General features: G+C 44.8%; 1 long non-coding RNA gene across 1 annotated transcript; it reads left to right on the top strand.

Moving 5' to 3' along the window:
- On the top strand, positions 1-27,964 carry LOC122542631. Its single transcript, XR_006309835.1, has 3 exons — positions 1-226; positions 17,450-17,590; positions 27,598-27,964. It is a non-coding gene; the product is annotated as an uncharacterized LOC122542631 (long non-coding RNA).

Here is a 27,964-nt window from a genome sequence, read left to right as displayed (position 1 = left end):
ACTTCCAGAAATGCACAGACCCGATGGGCCGAATAGCGTTTTCATGTTCCACATTGAACATCAACACTTCTTATTTCATATCTTTAACAGAGAAAATATCTGCTTCCTTTGTGATGGATTCATCCAATTCCATCCAGGAAAAGGACCAAGCCTATTCCCGGCATACACCTCCCAATGTGAGCAATCTGTACTGCTGCTGCTGCAGAGGAAGAGCCCACCTGTGAAGGTAAACATTGCAGATATCATTGTTCATCCAGTTGGAAGTCTTCATATTAAATGGCCCAGAATCCTTAATGGATGTCACTTATGTTTGGGGAGGTGGGGAACGGATATCTGAACAAGTTAGAGTCATAGAGTCATTGAGATGTACAGCGCAGAAACAGACTCTTCTGTACAACTTGACCATGCCAACAAGATATCCTAAATTAATCTGGTCCTATTTGCCAACACTTGGCCCATATCCCTCTAAACCCTTCCTATTCACGTACCCATCCAGATGGCTTTTAAATGTTGCCATTGTACAAGCCTCCACCACTTCCTCTGGCACCTCATTCCATATAACCACCATCCTCTGCGTGAAAAAGTTGCCCCTGCAGTCCCTTTTATATCTTTCCCCCCTCACCTTAAACCTAGGCTGTCCAGTTTTGGACTCCCACACAATGCTTACCCTATCCATGCCCATCATGATTTTATAAACCTCTATAAGGTCACCCCTCAGCCTCTGACACTCCAGGGAGGAAAGACCCAGGGGGTGGCCGGGTGGCCCAGTGGTTAGCACTACTACCTCACAGCACCAGGATCCCAAGTTTGATTCCAGCCTCGGGCAACTGTCTGTGTGGAGTTTGCACATTCTCCCCGTGTCTGCGTGGTTTTCCTCCGGGTGCTCTGGTTTCCTCCCACAGTCCAAAGATGTGCAGGTCCAGTGAATTGGCCACGTTAAACTGCCTATAGTGTTAGGTATCCTAAATTAATCTGGTCCTATTTGCCAACACTTGGCCCATATCCCTCTAAACCCTTCCTATTCACGTACCCATCCAGATGGCTTTTAAATGTTGCCATTGTACCAGCCTCCACCACTTCCTCTGGCACCTCATTCCATATAACCACCATCCTCTGCGTGAAAAAGTTGCCCCTGCAGTCCCTTTTATATCTTTCCCCCCTCACCTTAAACCTAGGCTGTCCAGTTTTGGACTCCCACACAATGCTTACCCTATCCATGCCCATCATGATTTTATAAACCTCTATAAGGTCACCCCTCAGCCTCTGACACTCCAGGGAGGAAAGACCCAGGGGGTGGCCGGGTGGCCCAGTGGTTAGCACTACTACCTCACAGCACCAGGATCCCAAGTTTGATTCCAGCCTCGGGCAACTGTCTGTGTGGAGTTTGCACATTCTCCCCGTGTCTGCGTGGTTTTCCTCCGGGTGCTCTGGTTTCCTCCCACAGTCCAAAGATGTGCAGGTCCAGTGAATTGGCCACGTTAAACTGCCTATAGTGTTAGGTGCATTAGTCAGAGGGAAATGGGTCTGGGTGGGTTACTCTTCAGAGGGTCTGTGTGGACTGGTTGGGCTGAAGGGCCACATTGTGGGGAATCTAATCTAATCAGCCTCTCCCTGTAGCTCCAACATTGGTAAATCTTTTCTGAATCCTTTCAAGTTTCGCAACATCCATCCTATAGCAGGGAGACCAGCATTGCACGCAGTATTCCAAAAGTGGCCGAACCAATGTGCAGTACGATCGCAACATGACGTCCCAACTCCTATACTCAATGCGCTCGCTAACAAAGGCAAGCATACTAAACATTGTCCTTGCTATCCTGTCTCCCTGTGACTCCACTTTCAAGAAGATATGAAGTTACAATATCTCTTTGTTTAGCAACACTCCCCAGGACTTACCATTAAGTGTGTAAGTCCTGCCCTGATTTGCCTTGACCAAACCTTTATACAGCATGGTACAGAGAAGGCTAACAGGGGATTTAATGGGGTGTTAAAATCATCACAGGCTTTGATGGAGTAAACTTGCAGAAGCGCTTAATATTTCTAATATCTAGTGATATGCAAAAGAACCACATGGGAAATGCTGAATCATGGTTGTTGCAGAGTGAGTAACTGGGAGTTTAAACGTTTGTCATGAAAGGGTGATGGGGGCAGATCCAACAATGACATTCAAAGAGGAAAGGGAAATTGATAAGAACCTTCATAAAATTACCGTGCTGTATGGGGTAAAAGCCCAGTGTGGGATCAATCAGATCACATGGGGTGGCAGAATGGCTCAGTGGTTAACACTGCTACCTCACAACACCAGGGTCCCAGGTTCGATTCCACCCTTGGGCGACTGTCTGTGTGGGTTTCCTCCCACAGGCCAGGTGAATTGGCCATGCTAAATTGTCCATAGTGTGAGGTGCATTAGTCAGATGGAAACGGGTCTGGGTGGGTTACATTTCAGAGGGTCGGTGTGGACGTGTTGGGCCGAAGGGCCTGTTTCCACACTGTAGGGAATCTAATCATGAAAGAGCCAACATCAGGAGGATGAACTGAATTGTTATCCACTAGCAGTGAAATGGTTTTAGACACAGTCCAGGCATATACTTCAAGTGAGACTTTAATTAAACCAACCATATAGCCTACAAACCCCTGAATCCTCTCAGCTGACACTCTTTTGTAAACATTTGAATGCCCTTTTTGTGAAGACTGAAAACAAATTGTAGATGTACAAAATAACCCCAGCAGCCTATTAAGGGGCTGTAACTAAAAAGAAAACTCAGATCAAATTAAAATGTCGATAGTGGGAGAAATAATGCAATCAGCCATCACCTCCTCCACCAGTCAATGCCCAACAGCCTTTCAAAGGCAGCTCCTGGGCAGGCAGGATTGAACCTTTTCAGCTCAAGCACCCATTGCGCCACAAAACACGTAAACAGAGATTCCTTCCTCAACCTGGTTTGGTATACCTCTGGAACAGGTGGAACATGAGCGTGGGCCTCCTAGCTCAGAGATAGGGATGCTACCACATGAGCCCCTATCAGGTACATCAACTAACTTATTGATAACATCTTAACTGTTAGCATTCCTATGAATTAATGCTAACATGAATGGCTTCCAGTCTTGCCGTGACTGCTTGTCGAGATTAAATCTGATTTCACTATGGAGTGGTCTTGTGGTGCAGTGGTAGTGTCTCCATCTCTGAGCCAGGAGGCCAGCATTTAAGTCCTACCTCCTTCAGAGATGTGTCTTAATATCCCTGAGCAGGTTAGATTAGATTAGATTACATTACAGCGTGGAAATAGGCCCTTCGGCCCAACACGTCCACACCGACCCGCCGAAGCGCAACCCAGCCATGCCCCTACATTTACCCCTTACCTAACACTACGGGCAATTTAGCATGGCCAATTCACCTGACCTGCACATCTTTGGACTGTGGGAGGAAACCGGAGCACCCGGAGGAAACCCACGCAGACACGGGGAGAACGTGCAAACTCCACACAGTCACATATTCGGAAATATTACTAACATGAATGGCCCATCTGCCATTCTATCAGGTAATATTTTCCCCACATACTTAAGGCCCTAAAAAGCCTCTGTGGCCATGTTGGCTTGCGATGCAATGTTGCTTCAGCTCCCTGTTCATGCAAGACATAATTTCAAAAGGAATAGGTAATTCGTCACTGGAAAATGCCACCGGAGAATTGATATCAGGTTGGTCAAGACTTAAATTGTCCCCTAGCACTCGGAGGAGACACTGCATGATACTTTGGTAGCTAACATTTCATCTGCCTACATCTCCTCAAACCCAGCAAGGTGATTGAAAAGCAGCAAAGGGCTCACTTCTGAACATTTTAATGTGAAATGTTGAGGCTGGTGTGGCTTTCAAGAGGTGCATTTGGTCCTGGTTTCTTTTAAGAGAGAGATTGAATGAGGGGCGCTGAGCGGTCTGTGGTAATGTAAGCAGCTTGCGAGGCCTTGGGGCTTTCCTTAAATTGGAACAATAGAAGCAGCCTGGATGGGTGTGGTCCAGCTCCACAAACCAGGATTTCTAGTCTTTTTTTCAGCTTTTAATTCAGCAGAAGCGGCTGGAACTTTGAAGAAGTAGAAATGATCTTTTCCCCCTCGCTCAGTTACAGCTAGACACTGGGGTTTCTCTTCCTACTGCTGGCATTGCATGTGAATAAAATCTGATTTCTGAATTTGTCTTTTTGCCCAAGGGATGTGTTTATGGGATGTTACTATATTGGAATAGTTAATTAGTAATAGTTACAGTATCTATTATTCTGTTAAGTTTTCTAACAGAATTGTTATTCTAAGTTCATTTTTCTTTTGTTGTATGTTAACTATAGTGTTGAATAAACGATATTTTGATATAGTTTGACAAGTCATACACCTTGGAAGCAGCCTCTTCTATCCAACTAGTCCACGCTGACCATAATCTCAAGCTAAACCAGTCCCATTTGGCTGTGTTTTGCCCATATCCCTCTAAACTTTTCCTATTCATGCGCTTATCCAAATGTCTTTTAAATATTGCCACTGCATCAGCATCCATCATTCCCTGTAGCATTTCATTCCACACACGAACCACTCTCTGTGTAAAAACCTTGCCCCTCATGTCCTTTTTAAAACTTTCTCCCCTCACCTTAGTAGTATCCCCCCGTGCTAACCACTGTGCCACCGTGCCGCCCACATTTGCCTTTAAATTAATAATAAGTTAGAATATGATCTACTTTCTTAAAATACTTTTGAGGGGGTCTGGTCTGATCTGATCCATAACAGAAGGCAGTGCAGGCAGGACAGGGAGGTTAATGTGAATGGTCCCAGAGGGGATGAATTTTGGTTGCAAAAGTAGAATGGTGTCCTTGGAGACGAGAACGCCAAAGGACATCTGATTGAAGTATTCAAATTCGTAACACGTCTGGACAGACTAGGTAGGAAAAAAACATTTCCACTTGTATGAAGGATCCAGAACGACAGGTTTAAAATAATTAATAAAAGAGACCAAAATGAGATGAGGAGAAACTATTAGGCACTGGAATAGGAGTATGGTGGAGGCAGCTTCAATTGACGCATCCAAGGGGGAGTTTGACCACTATTTGAAAAAGAAGGCTCCACTGAGGAAGCTTGAGAATGGGGCCACGCGAGATGTCCCATTCAGAGAGCCCGCGAAACCCGATGGGCTGAATGGCCTCCCTTGACATTGCAACAGCTCTGTATTGTCCAGGACTGTTTACTCAGGCTTTCACTGTTTCATTACGGCTGGGCATCTGAACAAAGACTGAGACACCTCAACGATCTTTTGGGGACACTTCACCTGAGCTCTATCAACAGTAATTCCAGAAACTCTCTGAAATTTTTGATTAAAAAAAAGTGGGCATTGTGCTAACATATTAGAGACTTTATACAATACACCATGAGAAAGGGAGAGCTTCTTCCTAGGGGTTACCCTTGGTCATAGAATCATAGAGATGTACAGTTATGGCGGCACAGTGGCTCAGTGGTTAGCACTGCTGCCTCACAGCACCAGGGTCCTGTGTTCGATTCCCGCCTGTCTGTGTGATGTTTGCACATTCTCTCTGTGTAGGTTTCCACTGGGTGCTCCAGTTTCCTCCCACAATCCAAAGGTGTGCAGGTCAGGTGAATTGGCCATGCTAAATTGCTCATACTGTTAGTTGCATTAGTCAGAGGGAAAATGGGTTTGGGTGGGTTTCTCTTCCGAGGGTCAGTGTGGACTTGTTGGGCTGAAGGGCCTGTGTCCACACTGGAGGGAATCTAATCTAAGCATGGAAGCAGACTCTTTGGTCCTACTCGTCCATTCCAATCAGATATCCCAACTCAATCTAGTCCCATTTGCCAGCATTTGGTCCATATTGTTATGGACTAGACCAGACCACTCAAAACATTCTTAAGCAAGCAGCCCCAGACCATAACTTGCCTCCAACTCAAGCTGCTTCATCTGTAATTGAATTCTTGCCATCTGTAATAATTCTGATGGTTTCTCCGGCAAGTTTAAATGCTGAGCTGCTACTGTGATTATCTCTCTTTTCCTCACAGAACCAGGCAGTTCCAATTCTAGCTTCTAGGCTAATTCTTGGTCTTATTTGCCTGTTGCAAAACTTCCAAAGTCACCACGTCCACATCCAGAAAACTTTTGGTGACTGAAAGAGCCAATACTATCCCAAGATTTGTCTTCCTAACCAAACCAACACCCAAAATAAAGAGACTAACACCGACCACTCGCTGTTTAAAATCCCGGACGAGCCCTCAATCTGTTATGGTCTAAGCCAGACCAGTCAAAACATTCTTAAGCAGGCAGCCCCAGATCATAACTTTGCAATTTGTTTCGGTAAGCGTACAGTGAAAATTACTCAGAGTAAGTTAGCTAGGTTGACTAATAGAGTTTAAAACAGACAAAACTTTATTCATAAAATTACACAATGAAACACAAAGAACAGAATAAAGAACACTTACAGAACTCAACCTGTCCAACTAGACTTAATTATGCTTATCTGAATATACACAACAGTCCCAATAAGCAAACTCCCTTTAAAAACCAGTATGAATGGAGCACGTGCTTACAGGTCAAAGCTGAAGGGCAGAAAAGAGAGAGCGAGAGTTCCCACACAGCTCCCTGTTGAACTTCCCAGTTCAAGACTGAACTAAACTGCTCAGCCCAGCTAAAGAGTTGACCACTCCCCTTTTATTATACAGGTCACATCTAAAACATGACCACTTTGGCCCGAAGTCTCATCTGTTTACATATGAACAAAAGGCTTCTCAAAATCCTTTTCACCTCTGTACTAAACCAGACTGATTGGAGTCCAGCCTGGCTTATTACCCCTCTGAAAAAAATCAAGGACAGAGTCTCCTTGGAGCCAAGGAACAGCTTTTAGAAACAAAAGGGGACTAACTTTGCGACAATATCCCTCTAAACCTTTCCCATTCAAATATCCATCCAGATGCCTTTTAAATGCTGTAATTGTATCAGCCTCCTCCACTTCCTCTGGCAGCTCATTCCAACAACCTCTGTGTGAAAACGTTGCCTCTTAAGTCCCTGTTAAATCTTTTCCCTCTCACCCCAAAGCCTATGCCCTCTAGTTTTAGACCCCCCTACTCTGGAAAAAAGACCTCGGCTATTCACTCTATCCATACCCCTCATGATCTTATAAACCTCTGAAAGGTCATCTGTCAATATCCAAAGCTCCAAAGAAAACAGCCCCAGCCTATTTAGCCTCTCCCTATAACTCAAACCCCCCAACCCCAGCAACATCCTTGTGAGTGCTTTCTTAACCCCTTCAGGTTTAACAGCATTAAAAATTGCACAGCACCAGGTTATAGTCCAACAGGTTTAATTGGAAGCACTAGCTTTCGGAGCGCCATTCCTTCATCAGGTGATTGTGACAAACTACCTGATGAAGGAGCTGTGCTCCGAAAGCTAGTGTTTCCAACTAAACCTGTTGGACTATAACCTGGTGTTGTGTGATTTTTAACTTTGTACACCCCAGTCCAACTCTGGCATCTCCAAATCAGGTTTAACAACATGTTTCCTATAGCAAGAAGACCAGAACTGAAAGCAGTATTCCAAAAGTGGCCGAACCAATGTCCTGTATTGCTGCAACTCAGGGAGAGGTATTATCATTGGACTGTTAATCCAGAGACCCAGGTAACGTTGTGGGTAAAACAAAACATGCTGGAGATCACAGCAGGTCAGGCAGCATCCATAGAGAGAGAAAACAAGCTAACATTTTAAGTTTAGACGACTCTTCATCGGAGACCCAGTTTCAAATCCTGCCATGGCAGATGGTGAAATTTGAATTCAATAAAAATCTGGAATCAATTGTCAGAAAAGCCCATCGGGGTCACTAATGCCCTTTAGGGAAGGAAATTGCCATCCTTACCTGGTCTGACCTACATGTGACTCCAGACCCACAGCATTGTGGTTGACTCTTATCTGCCATCTGGGCAATTAGGGATGGGTAATAAATGCTAACCTAGCCAGCGACACCCTCATCCTGTGAATGAATAAAAAAACCTCTAGAGGGATAGGAGTAAGGTAGCAGATCTGGCCGAGCAAGCTGGGACAGAGGAGCAGGAGGCTAAGGAATTTCAAACAGTTCTCTTCCCTGGAACTTCCTGCTCTGTACATCGAGTGCCATGTCCAGGGATCCACACCATCTCCCTTGGACACTGAGCCAATCCTGTAATTAGATTAGGTTACTTACAGTGTGGAAACAGGCCCTTTGGCCCAACAAGTCCACACCGACCCTCCGAAGAGCAACCCACCCAGTCCCATTCCCCTACACCTAACACTACGGGCAATTTAGCATGGCCAATTCACCTGACCTGCACATTTTTGGACTGTGGGAGGAAACCGGAGCACCAGGAGGAAACCCACGAAAACACAGGGAGAACGTGCAAACTCCACACAGTCAGTCGCCTGAGGCGGGAATTGAACCCGGGTCTCTGGCGCCGTGAGGCAGCAGTGCTAATACATAGCATTGGGTTGCTATGTATCAGCTTGAACCCGCCAAACCTTCAATGGATGTAAGGCTACTGATCTGAAAAAAAACTAGTTGCTGAATGCCAATCTTGTTTGTTTGAGTGCTTCCAGATGCAATTAAATCACAGATTCACAGAATTGTTACAGAGCAAAATGAGACCATTTGGTCCTTCACTGTCTCATGCCAATCTCCTAACTCCTCCCCACATCCCTGCACATTCTTTATATTCAAGTAATCACCCAGAGCCGGCTGTCAACATTTTTATCAATTATCCCCAAAACTGCGGGCTAAAAGCAAACTTTTAGATGTGTGCACTGTACGAACACTGCATCCCATTTCGCATTAGCTCACTTTCCGCCAATTAGCCAATCCCAAAGATTCTCAAACACTATTCACCAATTCAAGGTTGATCCAAGCTAAATTTTTCTTTATTCGTTGGATGAGGGTGTCACTGCCTAGATCAGGATTTATTGCCCATCTCTAATTATCCCAGAGGGGGGCTAAAACTCAACAACATTGCTGTGGGTCTGGAGTCACATGTAGGCCAGACCAGGTAAGGATGGCAGCTTCCTGCTTTAAAGGACATGAGTGAACCAAGTGGGTTTTTCCAACAATGCACAGTGGACCCTTAATTCCAGATTAGACCCTTAATTCCAGATTTTTGTTGGATTCAAATTCTGCTGTGGCAGGATTCGAACCCAGGCTCCTAAAGTATTACCTGGGCCTCTGGGTTAATAATCCAATCATAATACCACTAGGCCATCACCTCTCCAAATACTTTGGGGTATTGCTCCAACTGAAGTCAAAAGGCTCAAGGTCAATGTTATTGGTTTTCATGGAAGGGCGAATCTAGCCCAGGGAGTTGTGACCTTCAGTGTATGGATAATAATTGCCTCGATACAAGTTTCCTCAGTCTGAGTTTGCTACACTCCAGATGGGATGTCCCAGAGGTCACAACTTGAGGTGTTGCGTGCCATCGATTTGGAAACTGAAATATCCCAGTGGTTACAACCATCCCTTGACTGACCTTGACACTTGAGAAATAGCAGCGATTTTCCTACTTTAAGAAAGAGGCCAGGCGCGGAGGTAAATGTGATAACCATATGTGTCGCAGCTGAGATCTTTTAGGTTCATAAAAACAGGATCACCTTTTATATTGACTGGATAAGTCAAGCTCTAAATTACAAACAGATGGGAAGTGATTCCCAAAGCACTGGTTACAGTCCTGCAGTCCCAGGTAATAAAGTTAGAATCAGTGTTCTGGGTCATGGCGCTTTATCCAATTACAAAGTACCCACTGATACCTGGAGAAGCTCACATTGAGAGTCTTAGCCTGTTATCTTTTGTAAGGAGCTTTGAAAGTGTTATGTGAAATAAATCCATAGAGGCCAAGTTACCCTTTATTCACACATGCTCTGTACTTGACACTGGTCTGGCTCCCTCAGAGCCAGCTCTGAGAGTGAACAGATCCCCTGAGACTCCTGTTTATATCTGTCAGCCAGGATTCCCAGGTTAACAGCCCCAATCAGGGAACGCATATTCTATGAGGTTCACCCAGCTACAATATGATTAGAGCTTTTTCAGATGGCCGAAATGAGTGAAGAGTTGTAGGGTTTGAAAGGCATTGGATTGAATGGGAACAGTGTTATTTAGGGAGGTAGCTGAGAGTGATGACCGTACCCTGTTATGGAGTAGAGAGGGAGACCATGGGAAGTAGGGATCTTAGGAACAGCAGTGTTAGTTTATGTTCAGAGGCCTTATATTGTCCTAATACTTCCCAGCACCAATCACAGCTCACGCACACTCAGTTAGTAAGCTGAGCAGCATTTCATAATGTAAAGTGGCTTCACCAGTGTTTGTGACATTAGAATGTGGGCACAGTGGCAGCTGCAGGAATTAACCAGGATGAAGCCACTTTTGTGACTATTCAATATGCTGTGTAAATTAACAGTCTTTTCTGAACTGCATCTACAAAATTGCTTTTTAAATCCAAGTAAAATCTGGTTCAATATGTCAAACATTATTTTCCATCAACAGTTCAACAAAATTTGATGAAGTCACCAAGGGCAGCCATTTTGACAGATACAATCACCCTCTCAATGAGACGTTCTTATCACACACATTAAAAGCTGCTCTGTAAAACTGACCTCTTTGACCAAGCTTTTGGTTCCTTGTCTTATTATGTAGCTCAATGTCTAACATATTCCTAGATAATACCTTGGGGTGTTTTGTTGCAATGAAGGTGTTTTATAGATGTATGTTGTTGTGTGGTCACACAGGTAATTGGTGACCCATTCAAATGGATGGATAATCCTAAAAGGCCTACTGACCTCTACATCCAGGTTACTGAACTGTGCTGCTGGTGAGTTGCCAGGGTGGCAAACTTATTCATTTCTCCACAGACAAGTCACCTTTACAAAGGTAATTTTCCTCTGTAACCTAAAGAGCATTGAATGTAGTGTCAGCTGCCTCAGTCGGACTTGACTCAGATCGCTTGCTATGCGTGCAAGACAGCAAGACATAGGGAGGTGATGGCCGAGTGGTGTTATTGCTGGACTATTAATTCAGCGAGGAGAAAGTGAGGACTGCAAATGCTGGAGATCAGAGTCGAGAGTGTGGTGCTGGAAAAGCACAGCAGGTCTATTAATCCAGCGATCCAGGGAGTGTTCTGGGGACCTGGGTTCAAACCCACCATGGCAGTTGGTGAAGTTTGAATTTGAAACAAAAATAAGTCTCGAACTAAGAGTCTAATGGTGAGCGTGAATCCATTGTCGGGAAAAAAATATCTGGGTCACTAATGTCCTTTTGGGAAGGAAACTGCCGTCCTTACCCGGTCCACCCTCCAGACCCACAGCAATGTAGTTGACTCTTAACTGCCCTCTGGGCAATTAGGGATGGACAATGAATGTTGGTTAAGCCAATGATGTCCACATGCAATGAATTTTAAAAAAAGACACAAAAGGAGTCATATAAGTGCAATCTTTCCTTCCACTGTGTTTTGTGACTATTTTCATTTGCGCAGCCCACCTCCATTCAAATCTGTTTTCCAAAGTCGTTTGCTGGTGTTTAGAAGATTTTTTTTTTACATTACATTACAGTGTGGAAACAGGCCCTTCGGCCCAACAAGTCCACACCGCCCCGCTGAAGCGCAACCCACCCATACCCCTACATTAACCCCTTACCTAACACTACGGGCAATTTAGCATGGCCAATTCACCTGACCTGCACATCTTTGGACTGTGGGAGGAAACCGGAGCACCCGGAGGAAACCCACGCAGACACGGGGAGAACGTGCAAACTCCACACAGTCAGTCGCCTGAGGCGGGAAATGAACCCGGGTCTCAGGCGCTGTGAGGCAGCAGTGCTAACCACTGTGCCACCGTGCCGCCCACAAGGTGGGTGACTTGACTGAATGTATAAGATCATAAATGGTCTCAACAAGGTGGACGTGGGAAAGGATATTTCCTGTTTGCGGGTGAGTCCAGAACTAGGGGACACGGTTTCGAAATTAGGAGTCACCCTTTCAAGACAGAAATGAGGAGAATAAGTTTTCCTCAGAGAATTGTACTACTCTGGAAATTGGTGCCTCAGAAGACAATAGAGGCGGTATCCTTGAATTTTTTTAAGGCAGTAATGGATAGGTCCTTCTTAGACAATGAAGGTAGATCATTAAGCTTCCAAGACTCAAAGCCAAGACAACGTCTGAATGCAAATTCAGTTGTCCAGATGAAAATGAGCTCTGAATGCTCAAGGATCACCACTCCCATGTCTATGAGGTAAAAACAATAACTGCAGATGCTGGAAACCAGATTCTGGATCAGTGGTGCTGGAAAAGCACAGCAATTCAGGCAGCATTTTGCTGCTCGTCGGATGCTGCCTGAATTGCTGTGCTCTTCCAGCACCACTGATCCAGACTCCCATGTCTATGACAGGTTCTCCATCACCATCAAAGGTGTTGATAAGGAACAGGATGTTGTTTGTGATCAGATGCAACAAGGTACTGGCAGAAACATCCAGAAAATGCTGCTATCTCGGACGTACATTGATGGATGATCTATCTCTTGATGACGATCTTATCGCACACATTAGAAAGGCCAATTCTAGCCTTGTCCAACTAACAAACTTTGTGAATAACAAAACTGATACATAGGAGAATTTTGCTTATCAAAAGAAACCCGTGTTGTTTAAGTCAGTGGTTCTGAAGTAGTTAATGCCAAAGATACTAATCTGATGATACCATACTAACTTAGGAAAGAGGAGAAAGTGAGGACTGCATATGCTGGAGATCAGAATCAAAAAGTTTTGCACTGGGAAAGCACAGCAGGTCAGGCAGCATCCGAGGAGCAGGAGAATCAATGTTTGGGCATAATCAGGAATGTCCTGATAACTCAGGATAGAGACAGTTGGGTAAAGCTTACATATCAGAAGGAAGTATGTGTAGTCTGTACAGCTTCCCAAGCATCCTGAACAGATCTGAAATAAACACAAAGCACGCTGGAGAAACTAAATCGGTCTGGGCAGCATCATTTTGAGTTCAGTGTGACTCTTCTTCAGAAGTGTTTAGAACTGTTAAGTTTCTCAAGCATATTCTGTGCTTGTTCCTTAACAACTATGCCTGGCTACTAATGTGCTCCTTGCGAACATATAATAAGCCATTTGTTGATTTAAGAAAAACACTGCTCTATGTGGACTCACCAATGGTCTAACCTCCACCATTGATCATTAGACAAAGCCCTAGACACAGTGTCAACAACGAGGATTGGTGACATGAACTACCTCAAACATAGAACAGTAAAGGCCTTTCAGCCCACGATGTTGTGCCAAGCATTTAAGTTAATCTAAGATCAATCTAACCTACACATCCCTCAATTTACTGCCATCCATGTGCTTGTCCAGCAGTTGCTTAAATGTCCCTAATATAGAATTCCTACAGTGTGGAAACAGGCCCTTTGGCCCAACAAGTCCACACTGGCCCTCCGAAGAGTCACCCACCCAGACCCATTCCCCCTACCCTATTACTCTACATTTGCCCATGATGAATGCACCTAACCTACACATGTCTGAACACGATGGGCAATTTAGCATGGCCAATTCACCTAACTTGCATACCTTTGGACAGTGGGAGGAAACCCACGCAGAGAATGTACAAACTCCATACAGACAATCGCCCGAGGCTGGAATCAAACGTGGGGTCCCTATAGCTGTGCGGCATCAGTGCTAACCACTGAGTCACCATGTTAGAATATCCCAGCGTAGTACTGACAACAGGGGCAAATATTATCGTGTAGGACTGAATTTCATGTCGACATCCCCAAGGGTGGAAATAGAATTCCAAAAGAATTGAAATAAATACTTTTTTGAAAACACGAAGATACCATTTTAAGAGTATAATCACTTTAAGAAGTCATGGAAACTCAAAAGCTGAAACATGAAGCACTTGACAGCCGCGAGCACTCATGGGAAAAGCTGAAAGAAATAATCTGGGAAAACTACCTTCACCTCAGAGCTAGCAAGAGGTACAGGGAAAACTGTGTGAGTAAGGACTTTTGGAGAAGACCATCCTGTATGGAGCAAATAAAAGGTCCGGAGATTTCTAAATTAGAGATTCCTAAAGGAAAGATTTTTTACATTTTAAAATGGCTCAAAGGTCCAGACAAGGAAGATAGGAAAAACACAGAAATGATGTTACCTCTCAAAACTACCGTCAATGCCATTGAAAATAAATTATGCAAAGCATAGCTACAAGGGACAGTGATCAGGCCAGAAAAGTAATTTATGCCAAAGAAGATCAGGAAGATCTCAGTATTTATTTCAGGTGGAGAAGAGCAAATGTAGAAAAAAAATTAGGCAAAGAGCCTAGCAGAAGAGTGGCATGGTGGCTCAGTGGTTAGCACTGCTTCCTCACAGTGCCAGGGACCCAGGTTCAATTCCAGCCTTGGGTGACTGTGTGGAGTTTGCACTTTCTCCCCAGGTGCTCTGGTTTCCTCCCACAATCCAAAGATATGCAGGTTTGGTGTGGATTTTGCACCTTCTCCTTGTTTCTGCGTGGGTTTCCTCCTACAGTCCAAAGACGTGCAGGTTAGGTGAATTGGCCATGCTAAATTGCCCCATAGTGTTCGGGGATGTATAGGTTAGGTGCCTTCGTCAGGGGTAAATGTAAAGTAATAGGGTAGGAGAATGGGTCTGGGTGGTTTACTCTTCAGAAGGTCAGTGTGGACTTGTCGAGCCAAATGGGCCTGTTTCCACACTGTAGGGGTCTGTGAAAAGAAGAAGAAAATTCAAAAATAATTTGAATTTAAAAGGACTGGGACTCAGTAATCAAACTGTGATTTTGGCAGGAGACTTTTTAAAGCGTGTAGCCGGAGGGAATTATTTTTAAAAATTGTGCAATGAGGTGGCACAGTGGCTCAGTGATTAACACTGCTGCCTCACAGCGCCAGGGACCCAGGTTCGATTTCACCCTCAGGTATGGATTTTGCACTTTTTCCCTGTGTCTGTGTGGGTTTCCTCCGACAGTCCAAAGACACACAGGTTAGAGTGGATTGGTCATGCTAATTTGCCCATAGTGTCCAGGGATGTGCAGGCTAGGTGGGTTAGCCATGGGGAATGCAGGGTTACAGGGAAAGGATGTGGACTTGATGGGCCGAATGGCCTGCTTCCACACTGAGGGATTCTATCTATCCAACACAGTCGTTATGCTTTGAGCAGTGAAAGGCCAAAATATATCCATTTTGCTCGTGGGAAAGGAATTTAATTCCAATTTGGCTACACGAATTGCAGATGTCAGTGTTGGACTGGGTAGTACAAAGTCAAAAATCACACAACACTAGGAGTACTCCACGACCACCTGATGAAGGAGTAGCGCTTTTGAAGGCTAGTGCTTCCAATTAAACCTGTTGGTCTAGAACCTCGCGTTGTGTGATTTTGAATTTGGCTACAGATGGGGGAAAACCCTGATAAAGGAAGGAAGCCACTATTTTCAATGTTAAAAACAGGCAAGAAACACAGTAAGCAGAACAGAGATACAGTGTTGCAGAATAAAAGCCAAAATGTAAAAGCTTGAAAGCTATAAGTCATGACAGAACAGCATTATTACATAATTTAAGTCACGATTGAAGAAATTGAAGAGTTTAAAAAAAGAAAAGAGAAATTAATGTAACATCACTGGCATACAGAGTCTAATAATTTCTACAGCAACAGAACTTCAAACAGTATTGATGAATGCAACAATACAAAGCTGAAAGAACAGCAGATTAAAAGCAGTATTGAAATGTTACAGATTTAAAACTGCTTTATAGTAAAAGGAATCAATAAGTACATTGAGAAGAATAGTACTTTCTCAAAGATTGGGTGGCACGGTGGCTCAGTGTTCAGCACTGCTGCCTCACAGCTCCTGGGGATCTGGGTATGATTCCATCCTCGGGTGACTGTCTGAGTTTTCACATTCTCCCTGTGTCTGTGTGAGTCCCCTCTAGGTGCTCCAGTTTCCTCCCATAGTCCAAAGTTGTGCAGATCAGGCAGATTTGCCACAATAAGCAGTCCGTGGGCTCCAAGGCTGTGCAGGCTAGGTGGATTAGCCATGGAAAATATGGGATGGGGGAGGGTCAGTGTGGACTTGATGGACTGAATGGCCTGTTTTCCACACTGTAGGGATTCTATGATTCAAGGTTTGCAATAAAGCATACAGACAAGATATATTGTGTACAATTCCCAATTTGTAATTTCTTTTATTCATTAAATGGGATGAGGGCATCACTGGCCAGGCCAGCATTTGTTGCCCATCCCTAATTACCCAGAAGGCAGTTAAGAGTCAAACAAAGTGCTGTTGGTCTGGAGTCACGTGTAGGCCAAAACAGATAAGGATGGCAGTTTCCTTCCCAAAAGGGCATTAGTGAACCAGATGGGTTTTTCCGACAATGGTTTCAGGGACACCAATAGACTCTTAATTCCATTGTGCCTGACTAGTAATTTTTTTGTTAAATTCTCTCAGTGCTCCTGGAACTGAGGGGATTGCTGGGCCATTTCGGAGATGTTAAGTGTCAATTATCGTTGCTGTTACATGTCAGATTTACTTCTCTAAAGTGTATCAGTGAACCAGATGGGGTGTTAAGGGCAGTGGTTATACGGTCACTATTAGGCTAGATTTAAATCCCAGATTTCATTGATTGTAAACTTCACCATCTGCCATGGCAGGACTTGAACCCAAGTTCCCAGAGTATTCATCTTTTGAGGGGAGGGTGGGGTGTCTGGATTGATAATTACCATTCCTTCTAAAATGGCGACTGCTATCGTGCAATAAATCACGTTTTAACTCAGACGAGTGCCCCTTCTGTTTAGACTCATCAATGCTGGGTCCTAGAAAGATCAGCCATGACGATATTGAACGGCAGAGCAGGCCCTGCTCCTAGTCCTTATGTTCTTATGTTTTCTACCTGAGTCCTCGTGCCAGTATTGTCCCTACCTCTGGGCTTGGAGGCCTGCATTCAAACCTCACTTTGCTGCAGAGGTGTGCCATAACATCACTGAACACGTTGATTAGACCTTATCAAAAGGACAATTGTAACTTTCTGAAACAAAGCTGACGCAGTACCACATATGGGCAGCATTGGCAAATGCCACAGGCTATTGTCACGTCAGTGCTTTATAGCAGTGAGACCCAGACAGCCCCTTCTACCAGTGAAGAGGGCTCAATGATGTTGATTTCTGATGCCCAGAATAGGACAAACAAAGCACCGATGAAGCAGTATTTCCTGGGGCAAACATGCCCAGGGGCAGGCGTGCTATGGAATTAAGGATTGGAGTGTGGGGCCACTCCCAAGGCAGGAAAAAGCATCTGATTCTCAGTAGGAGCCTGTCAGACAGAATCTTAGCATCATAGAATCACGACAGTGTGGAAACAGACTCTTTGGCCCAACGAGTCCACACCAAATGATGAAGCTTTCATTCTCCTCTGTGATGTTTTATAGGTTTCGATTGAGAAAATGGCCACAGGCTGTCTCCTGTTCCGAATTACTGCTGTCACGCGCGTTCCATCAGCACAAATTGGCTATAACGCGATTGAGGATTTGTGGACGCTGTATGGATAATGCAGGCTTTCTGCTGAGCAGGTATAGCTATTTCCTGTTGGCGATCCTCTACAGCCTGGTTTTCACTCACGGTTTTCCATAGCGTGACTTTCTACAGCGTGAGGTTAGCAGAGGAACACAACTGCCATGTTATAGCAGAACGACCTGAAGGAGATTGTGATTTTTAGCCAAGCCACCATTGTGGAGGGGAACACCCACCACAGGGCAGCTGTTGTCACAGTTATAGCCAGTTGGGTGAGGAAGACTTTTGACAATGGGACATTAACACCATTGGTTATCCTTCAATCCTCTGGCACGCCTTCTTCTGGATGGTCAGGGATGGTGCCAATGTGCTGCTGCCATTATGACAGGCAGAGTAAAGAATTGTACCCACTACCTCCATAATTGCCCCAATGCATCTAGAGGTGAGCATGAAACTGTCAACGATGGTTAGACAACCCCCACCCGGTTCACTAATATCCTTTAGGGAAGGAAATTTGCCATCCATACCTGGTCTGGCCTACATGTGATTCCAGACCCACAGCAATCTGATTGACTCTTAACTTGCCCCTGAAATGGCCTAGCAAGCCATTCATTTCTTACCACCACCAGCACGGTGGCTCAGTGGTTAGCACGGTTGCCTCCCAACACCAGGGACCCGGGCTTGATTCCACCCTGAGGTGATTGTCTGTGTGGCGTTTGCTCATTCTTCCTATGTCTGTGTGGGTGTGCTCCGGTTTCCTCCCACAATACAAAGATGTGCGGGTTAGATGGATTGGCCATGGGAAATGCAGGGTTACAGGGATAGAGTAAGGGGGTGGGTTTGGGTGAGATGCTCTTCAGAGGGTGGGGTTGGTGCGTGGACACGATGGGCTAAAAGGCCTCCTTTCAGACTGGAGAGATTTGATAAACTTCTCAAGAGTAACTAGGAATGTGCAAGAAAAATTGGCCTAGCAAGTGAAATCCATGTCCCACGAGTGAATCAAAAGAATCGGGGGTGCAAGTCCTGCCCTAAATGCCATGTGTGTATGCCTCACCAATAACCAGGAATGAATGTGGTCTGGCTGGGCCCACACAAGTGACATGAACGAGGGCTGTGTGTGGAATTTACATGAACATTTCAGCCCAAGTAAGTAAATCAGTCTACTCTCCATCATCAGTAATGTGATGGAAGGGGTCATGAAGCAGCTCCTGCTCAGCAATAACCTGCTCAGTGACGCCCAGTTTGGGTTCTGCCAGGGCCACTCAGCTCCTGATCTCATTACAACATTGGTTCAAACACGGGCAAAAGAGCTGAACTCAGAGGGGAGGGGAGAGTGACAGCCCTTGATATCAAGGCTGCGTTCAGCTGAGTGTAGCGCCAAGAAGCCCTGGCAAAACTGGGATCAATAGCTCTCAGAGAGCAAACTCACCGCTGGTTAGAGTCATACCGGACACATAGGAAGATGACTGTGGTTGTGGAGGGTCAGTCATCTCAGCTCCAGGACATCTCTGCAGGAATTCCTCAGGGTATTGTCCTCAGCCCAACCATCTTCAGCTGCTTCATCAATGACCTTTCCCTCCATCATAAGGTCAGAAGTGCGGATGTTCGCCAATGATTACACAACATTCAGCACCATTCGCAACTCCTCAGATACTGAAGCAGTCTGTGCCAAAGATCTGGACAATATCCAGGCTTGGGCTGACAAGTGGCAAGTAACATTCGTGCCATACAAATGCGAGGCAATGACCATCACGAATAAGAGATAATCTAACCATTACCCCTTGACATTTCAATGGTGTTACCATCATTGAATCCCCCACTATCAAAAACTGAGGGTTGTCATTGACCAGAGACTCAACTGGTCTCACCACATAAACACAGGGGCTGCAAGAGCAGTCAGAAGCTAGGAATACTGCAGCGAGTAATTCACTTTCTGACTCCCCAAAACCTGTCCACCATCTACAAGGCGCAAGTCAGGAGTGTGATGGAATGCTCCCTTCCTGCCTGGATGGGTGCAGCCCCCCAGCGACACTCAGGAACATCCAGGACAGTGCAGCCCACTTGATTGGCAGGGCACCCACTAGCACCATTGATGCTCAGTAGCAGCAGTGTGTACTATCTCCAAGATGCACAGCAGAAATTCACTAAACATCCTCAGACAGCACCTTCTAAACCCATGACCACTTCCATCTGGAAGGACATGGGTAGCAGATACATGGGAACACCACTCCTTGCAAATTCCCCTCCAAGTCACTCACCATCCTGACTTGGAAATATGTCGCTATTCCTTCAGAGTCGTTTGGTCAAAATCTTGGAATTCCCTCCCTCAGGGCATTGTGGGTCAACCCACAGCAGGTGCACTGCAGCGGTTCAGGAAGGAAGCTCACCCCCACCTTCTCAAGGGGCAATAAATATTGGGCCCAATCAGCGACGCCCACATCCCACAAATGAAAAAATAAAAAATCAGTTCAAGGATGGAGAGAATTAGTTCCAAACAGTCAACACTTCACATCATGTTGGCTTTTATAGGGTCACATGCACAGACACACTTCCAGTTGTTTTATAAAAATATAGGCCAGAGTGACTGTGTGTCATACTGCATTAATTAGTGATGCCCACTGTCACATGCAATCTATTTTACACAAACCTAACACAAGGCCAAACACTTCATCTGGGCACAACTTAAAGCCAAGTAAAAACTGGCCTGGATTCTTCAGTGGAGCAGAACACAAATTATACGTGAGCACTCACACATTCATGGATTCTAGGCCAGCTCTTGAAAGTTTTTATTAGATTACAAATAATAGAGGCCATCACTAATTAAAGTGTTGTCATATCTGACATGGCACACATTGGTTCTGGCTTTCTTGTTAATTCAGTAACATGGAAACCTGGCTCTGTTGTTTGCTGAAGGTATTTTTATAGGGAGCATGAGCTGTATTTTTTCACCCTTCATCACTCAATCACGTTGCAAATGGCTACACAGTTCAATTAGCCCTACTAATTTTTGCACAGATGGTCCAAATAGGGAAGGAATCATCATCACAGCTCATTGCAACTCTATCATCAACTGATTCCCTAAATCAATGAGGTAAAAACAATGACTGCAGATGCTGGAAACAAGATTCTGGATTCGTGGTGCTGGAAGAGCACAGCAGTTCAGGCAGCATCCAAGGAGCTTCGAAATCGACGTTTCGGGCAAAAGCCCTTCATCAGCCCTGTGCTGTGCTCTTCCTGTGCCACTAATCCAGAATATGATTCCCTAAATCGTCATCTGATAGGGATTCACATGTACAGAACATAGTGGTATGGCAGAGAAGTGAGGACATAACATGCACATTTGTGCAATAACTGCTGGAAACTGGAACTTTCCTCTGCACGTTTAAGGTGGGGGAGAGAGAAGGGTCTGCAGTAGCTCAGTCACACACATTGAGCCAGCCAGGTCAAGGTCAAGTTGCCATACTCTTACCAGACCATAGGGCTTGCTCTCTTAGAGACAGAGAGAGAAAACGATGGTGATTTAACCTGATGTCCACCACACATCAGGTGAGCGGAGAGCTTGAGAAGGAGAGTCCTTCATGGTAACCTTAGCCAGTCATGGGAATTGAACCCACGCTGTTAACATCAAAGTGGTATTGGAAACCAACCAACTGAACTAAATCAACCCCCATTGTACTCACAAGACCAGAGACAGTAGGGGTAATCTGTCCCTTTGTCTTTTCACCTGTCCTCAATTTCTTCTGAGGGTTGGGTGGTGGCCTTCCACTGGATTGGTCTCCACCTATGGACAAACTACAGGCAATGGTTTGGCCATTGACTTCTGGGAATTGGCTGACCCAGGTGACTCTCTAACGTGCGATCAGGAAGGATTTACATCAGGCAGCTGGGCCACATTACAAACACACCTTCCATAGCCAACTAGTCCTGGATTGAACATGATGCTAATGGCCCTGAGATAGCAACATTGCCCCCCCCCCCCCCCCTCAAATGCTTGTGCTACTGAACTAGTAAACCTGAGCCAATGCACTGGAAATATAGGTTCAATTCCCCACAACTGCAGTTGTGGGATTTAAAATCAATTATATCAAGACATTTTGCCAGTTCTGGTCAGAAGGAAGCTACCAGGTTGTTGTAACAGCCCCCAGCTGGTTCACAATTGCTCTATGGCTTGCAATGATTTGGAGATGCCGGTGTTGGACTGGGGTGTACAAAGTTAAAAATCACACAATACCAGGTTATAGTCCAACAGGTTTATTTGGAAGCACTAGCTTTCGGAGTGCTGCTCCTTCATCAGGTGGTTGTGCAAAGTTGCATGACAATGACCTGAGCTTGCAAATGGAGTCAGATCACACTCTAGCAGGTATGGGAGGAACAGCACAGAAGTGAAGAGATAAAGTGGACACTCATGCTATTACTGGAACTTTCCTCTGCGCTTTCAAGACTGGCCTCAATTATTATTAGAATAACGACAAAGTACTGCAGACACTTTTCAGCTTTAATTAACTTAACATCACAACATTTTCTTTTGTGTCTATGAACCTGAATGGGTCAGTCACACCCTCTTGAAGTCTCCAGCACAATTATGTGTTTCTCGTTTACTAACCATCTATCGTCACGATCTAAGCAAGTTCACCCCATCTCAGTGTCAATTAGTGTCAAATGATTGGCAGTTCTTAGGCTGTAGGCTTGATTCTACTGGGAGCGCAGTCAAGACTTTGAGATTAATTTGATTTCAGGCTCTTAACAACATAAACCAGAGAGGATTATCACCCTCCTTGTTATTGGCTGCATTTGAACAAGTTCCAGAGATGTAAGCACAACATTTTGCTCTATTATCCAAATGTTGCGGCATGTGGCAGAGGGTGAATGGAGGTGGTGGAGAAATAGAGAGCAGGAAGGCTAGGCATTCTCAATCACTACCTTTTCCCATGGCAAATATAAGAATCGTCAATAAGGCTGAAACATCATTGGTAACATATGTGTTCTTTATTTTATGAGAGATGCTCATGATCAGAAAGTCGTCTTCAATTGATAAGGTCAGCAAGCACTCACTAACGGCTATCTTCATTGTTGATATTCCGACTGGATGTGAGCAAGGGGGCCAAAGCCAAACTGATCAGGCACAAAGACCCCAAGAGTTCTCATGTATCATAGAGATGGAGGTCATTGAGATCATTAAAACCTGCACCAGCTCATCCAAACAGCAATCTACTCCTCCACGCTCTCTATAATATTCTTTTCTTCTGATGAGTATCAATTCAATAGAATTCCTATAGTGTGGGAGCAGGCCATTTGGCCCATTGAGTCCACACCAACCCTCCAAAGAGCACCCCACCCAGACCCACCCTATCCCTGCATTTCCCATGGCCAAACCAGCTGACCTGCAAATCCCTGGACACTATGGACAATTTAGCATGGCCAATCTGCCCTAACCTGCACATCTTCAGACTGTGGGAGGAAACCAGAACATCCAAAGGAAACCCAAGCAGACGTGGGGAGAATGTGCAAACTCCACACAGAAGTTGCCTGAGGCTGGAATCGAACCCAGGTCCCAAGCGCCATGAGGCAGTGGTGCTCACCACTGAGCCACCGTGCCACCCAAAATAGCTGGTCATGAATCAGTTCTCATCCCTCTGACTATCAGGCTGTGCTTTTCTCATCTGAAGCCCACACCCTTGGAGGCTTTTGGTCTGGATATTGATTGTTCAGCCTTTGGAAACTCCTCATGATGTTAAACATCACTCCAATCTCCTCTTTGCGCTCTCTGTATGGGCTGTGTTTCTGTGTATGGTGAAGTTACTCCTACCCAGTGTGTATTGATAGCAAACTCCAGGGGTTTAGCTTGGGGACTATGAAGAATTAACCATACGGCTAATGACCCAAAACTGTCAGTAAATTACATTTACAATCTGGCCTCTGAACTGTAGGCTCATTTGAAAGCTCTGATGGCACCTCAGTTGGTGAATCCATGGATAATTTTAAAACTATGTCAATAGAGGGGTACACAATACCCAGGGAAGAAACATAAAGTCATAGAGTCACAGAGATGTGCAGCACGGAAACAGACCCTTTAGTGCAACTCACCCATGCTGACCAGATATCCTAACCTAATCTAGTCCCATTTGCCGGCAATTGGCCCATATCCCTCTAAACCCTTCCTATTCATGTAACTATCCTTTTAAATGTTGTAATTGTATCAGCTTCCACCACTTCCCCTTGCAGCTTATTCCATACACACGTGAAACTGTTGCTCCTTTGGTCCCTTTTGAATTTTCCCTCTCTCACCAGAAACCTATGTCCTCTAGTCCTGGACTCCCCCTCAACCCAGGGAAAAGACTTGTTTGTTTATGCTATCGATGACCCCCATGATTTTCTAAACTTCTATAAGGTCGCCCTTTAATTTCCAGCACTCCAGGGAAAACAGCCCCAGCCTATTCAACCTCTCCTTACAACATATTTGGAAAACACTCCCACACTCAACCTGGGAATCTAAATGATGACAGGTACAACTTTACATGAGCATAGCTTTAATGCTTTAGTCTTTAAACCCAAGAAATCCAAGGACCAGTGTGCCTTCTTGCAACTTGTCCTTGTAATGGAAACTTTTGCGAAAGACTTCAAAGAAATCAAATTTCACTTTAAAATCTCTGGAATGGTTGCTTAAATGACATGTACCCTGATTTACCAGGATGTTTCAGGTTTGAGTTGTAAAGAAAAGTTGAATAGGCTGGGACTCTTTTTCACCAGAGCGTAGAAGATTGAGCGGTGACCTGACAGAAGTTTATAAAATAATGAAGGGTATAGATAGAGTTAATACGAGGTGTCTTTCCCCTAGGATGGGCGATTTCTTAAGGTGAGAGACGAGAGATTTAAAAAAGACATAGGAGGCATTTTTTTTTTACACAGAGTGTGGTTTACATGTGAAATGAACTTTCTGAGGAAGTAGTGGATGTGGATACAATTACAACATTAAAAGACATTTGGATAAATAATAAATAAGAAATGTTTGGAGGGATATGGCCCAGGAGTAGGCAGGTGGATCTAGTTGAGTTTGGGATTATGGATGGCATGGACTGGTTGCACCAAAGGGTCTGACTCTATGTATCCATTGTCCCATTAGGACCAGAATCATAATCTTTCAACAGGTATGATCAGCTTTATTCTAATACATTACTCTTCATGGAATATTGATCATAAATATTTCCTGATGTTTTCAGCCAGTAATTTGTTTTTTTAGACAAATATTTACCCAGCAATCAATTTATATTGAAAAGCCTACACAATTATATAATAATTGATTTATGTTATACATGAGATTTATTGGCTTCCTCGGTAGTATAGTGGTGAGTATCCCCACTGATCACGCGGGAGATTGGGGTTCAATTCCCCACCAGGGAGTGCATGCTTGTTTAATTTTTTTTTAGGCAGTGCAGTGGCTCAGTGCTTAGCACTGCTACCTCACAGCACCAGGGTCCCAGGTTCGATTCCAGCCTCGGGTGACTGTGCAGAGTCGCACATTCTCCCCGTGTCTGTGTGGCTTTCCTCTGGGTGCTCCGGTTTCCTCCCACAATCCAAAGCTGTGCAGGTCAGGTGAATTGGCCATGCTAAATTGCCTGTAGTGTTAGGTGCATTAGTCAGAGGGAAATGGGTCTGGGTGGGGTACTCTTCGGAGGATCAGTGTGGACTTGTTGGGCCGAACGGCCTGTTTCTGCATTGTAGGGAATCTAATCTAATATAAAGGAATTCTTATGGCAAAGCAGAAAGTATTTGTTGTGGGGGTAACCACACAGTTATTAACACTGCTTGTCAAACTGACAGAAGTGCATTTTAATTCAAGTTAACCTTTTTTAGTCATTTCTATTTTCTGCTCTCCATCCGTCTAACGGCATTAAGGAAGTATAATATTGTTGCAAGCTTAGCGTTGATGTTCATGTTAATTATTCCTTTAGTTCAGATGGACAACAAGAATCACTAATTTGACTATCGGAGTTGGGGCATCATGTTGAGGTTATACAGGACGTTGGTGAGACCTCTTAGAGAGTCATAGAATCATAGGGTCATATAGCACAGAAACAGACCCTTCGGTCCAACCAGTCCATTCCAACCATAATCCCAAACTAAGCTAGTCCCACCTGCCTGCTCCTGGCCCATATCCGTCCAAACCTTTCCTATTCATCTACTTATCCAAATGTCTTCTAAACATTGTAATTGTACCCATATCCACCACTTCCTCTGGAAGCTCATTCCACTCACAAACCACCATTCCACTCAAAAACTTTTGACCCTGATTTCCTTTTTAAATCTCTCTCCTCTCACCTTAAAAAGTGCCTACTAGTCTTGAAATCCCCCATCCTGGGGCAAAAAAAATTTTAGAGAAAAGGAGATTGAGAGAGTACCTGATTGAAGTCGACAATATCATGAAGAGTATAGACAGGGTGGATAGCAATACACTTTTTCCCAAGGTGAGGGATTCAATAATGAGAGGTCACGTGTAGAAGGTGAGAGGTGAAAGGTTTAAGAGGGATACACACAGAAAGTACTTTACTCAGAGGGTGGTAGGTGCCTGGAGCACATTAACAGCAGAGAAAGTAGAGGCAGGCACCATAGATTCATTTAAGGTGCATCTGGACAAATGCATGAGCAGGTGGGGAGCAGAGGGATACAGATCCTTAAGATAGGTTTAGACAGTAGATTTGGATCGGCTCAGGCTTGGAAGGCCGAAGGGCCTGTTCCTGGGCTGTAAATTTTCTTTGCTCTTTGTTCTGTCTTCTGGAATACTGTGTCCAGTTCTGGCAACCCTGTTATAGGAAGGATATTATTAAATCGGAGAGGGTTCAGAAGAGATTTACCAGGATTTCACCAGGAATGGAGGGTTTGAGATATAAGGAGAAGGTGGGTAGGCTGGAACTTTTCTCACTGGAGCGTAGGACGTTGAGAGGTGACTTTATAGAGGTTTATAAAATCATGAGGGATATAGATAAAGTGAACAGCAAAGCTCTTTTGTCCCTAGGGTGGGCGAGTTCAAAGCCAGAGAGCATATTTTTAAGATGAAAGGAAAACAGCTTTAGAAAGGACATGAGGGTCAACCTTTCTGCCAGAGGAAGTGATGGATACAGTTCGAACGTTTAACAGACATTTGGATAGGAAAGGTTTGGAGGGATATGGGCCTGGAGCAGGCAGGTGGGACCAGTTTAGTTTGGAATTATGTTCAGCATGGACTGGTTGGACCGAAGGGTCTGTTTCCATGCTGTATGACCCGCTGACTCTATGACAACGGCAATTATTGTGCCACCTTTAGTTATTCAATGAAAGTCCTTCCCTGATGATCCCTCTCAACATATGTCACTTTTGGATCTGACATCGATTTGAGCTCCCTACTCACCAATTCAACATGGATTCTTCAAACCCCAGTAAACCATCAATGTCACTCAACAGGAAAACGTTATATTTGGACCAAAACCAACAGGAAGAAGACCCTGTCAGAGAGAATGCGATGAGAGCAGTGCCTTGCATCCGAGTCTACAGATAACCCAGGGCACAGAGACAGCAGACTCTGGCCTGTCTGCGATAGGGCTGTGTTCGTTATCAAATACAGTTCAGTGATTGTGTCCTGGCAGATAGCAAGATGCAGAATCATTGGAGGTCATGTGGTAACAGCCATTTATTGAGAAGTTCTGACACTGTTAAAATATGATGTTCCTATTTAAAAATATTAAAAACTGCTGTGACCCAGCAGTTTCTGAGTCAAAGCCTGATTAGAAAGATGGCACAGTCGGGACACCATCTGGGCTGCTGCTATTCTGTGAGAAAAATGACTCCATGAGCAGAACTCTTGCCTCTGTCTCAGTCCTCCAACCTTCCAGGGACTCGAGTGTAAAAGCTGAAGTCTGGTTTGCCAATGGAGACTTAAACCAAGGGTCTGTGTTTCATCTCAAGCAGAGATAAACAATCTCATTGCAGTATTTCAAAGAGCAGGACTCTCCTCTTGCCCTCCCCTCCCCCCAGTAAATTCCTCCAACTGATACTCATACTGAACCTAACTGAGGTGTTTCCTACATTCCAACAGCGGCTACACCTCAAAAGCTCCTCATTGGCTGCAACGAGCTCTCCCGGGAGATCCTGTGGTTGTGAACATGCTGTGGAAATGCCTGTTCTTCCTCTTGCCTTTCCACTTTGAATGAAAGCTGGCGCAGTTGGAGGGCTGGCAGTGCTGCCAACTTTCACAGACGCTCAACGGGAGGCGACCAACACTCTCAGGATTGTCCGGAAATCTTCCAGAATGGGGTTTAGGGAATGTTTCAATCCCAAAGGAAAATAGTGTTTGCGCTTTGCATCTGCAATTCACCCACCTGCACCCTTTTCTCATCCATTCTCCCTTGAGCTGGGGCTGCTTTGTCAAGGAGGAGAAAGTGAGGTCTGCAGATGCTGGAGAT

Source organism: Chiloscyllium plagiosum, chromosome 40 (genome assembly GCF_004010195.1).
Source record: "Chiloscyllium plagiosum isolate BGI_BamShark_2017 chromosome 40, ASM401019v2, whole genome shotgun sequence".
In the NCBI taxonomy this organism is placed as follows: domain Eukaryota; kingdom Metazoa; phylum Chordata; class Chondrichthyes; order Orectolobiformes; family Hemiscylliidae; genus Chiloscyllium; species Chiloscyllium plagiosum.
The sequence above is the reverse complement of the archived record's forward strand: the minus strand, read 5'-3'. Positions and strand labels throughout refer to the sequence as shown.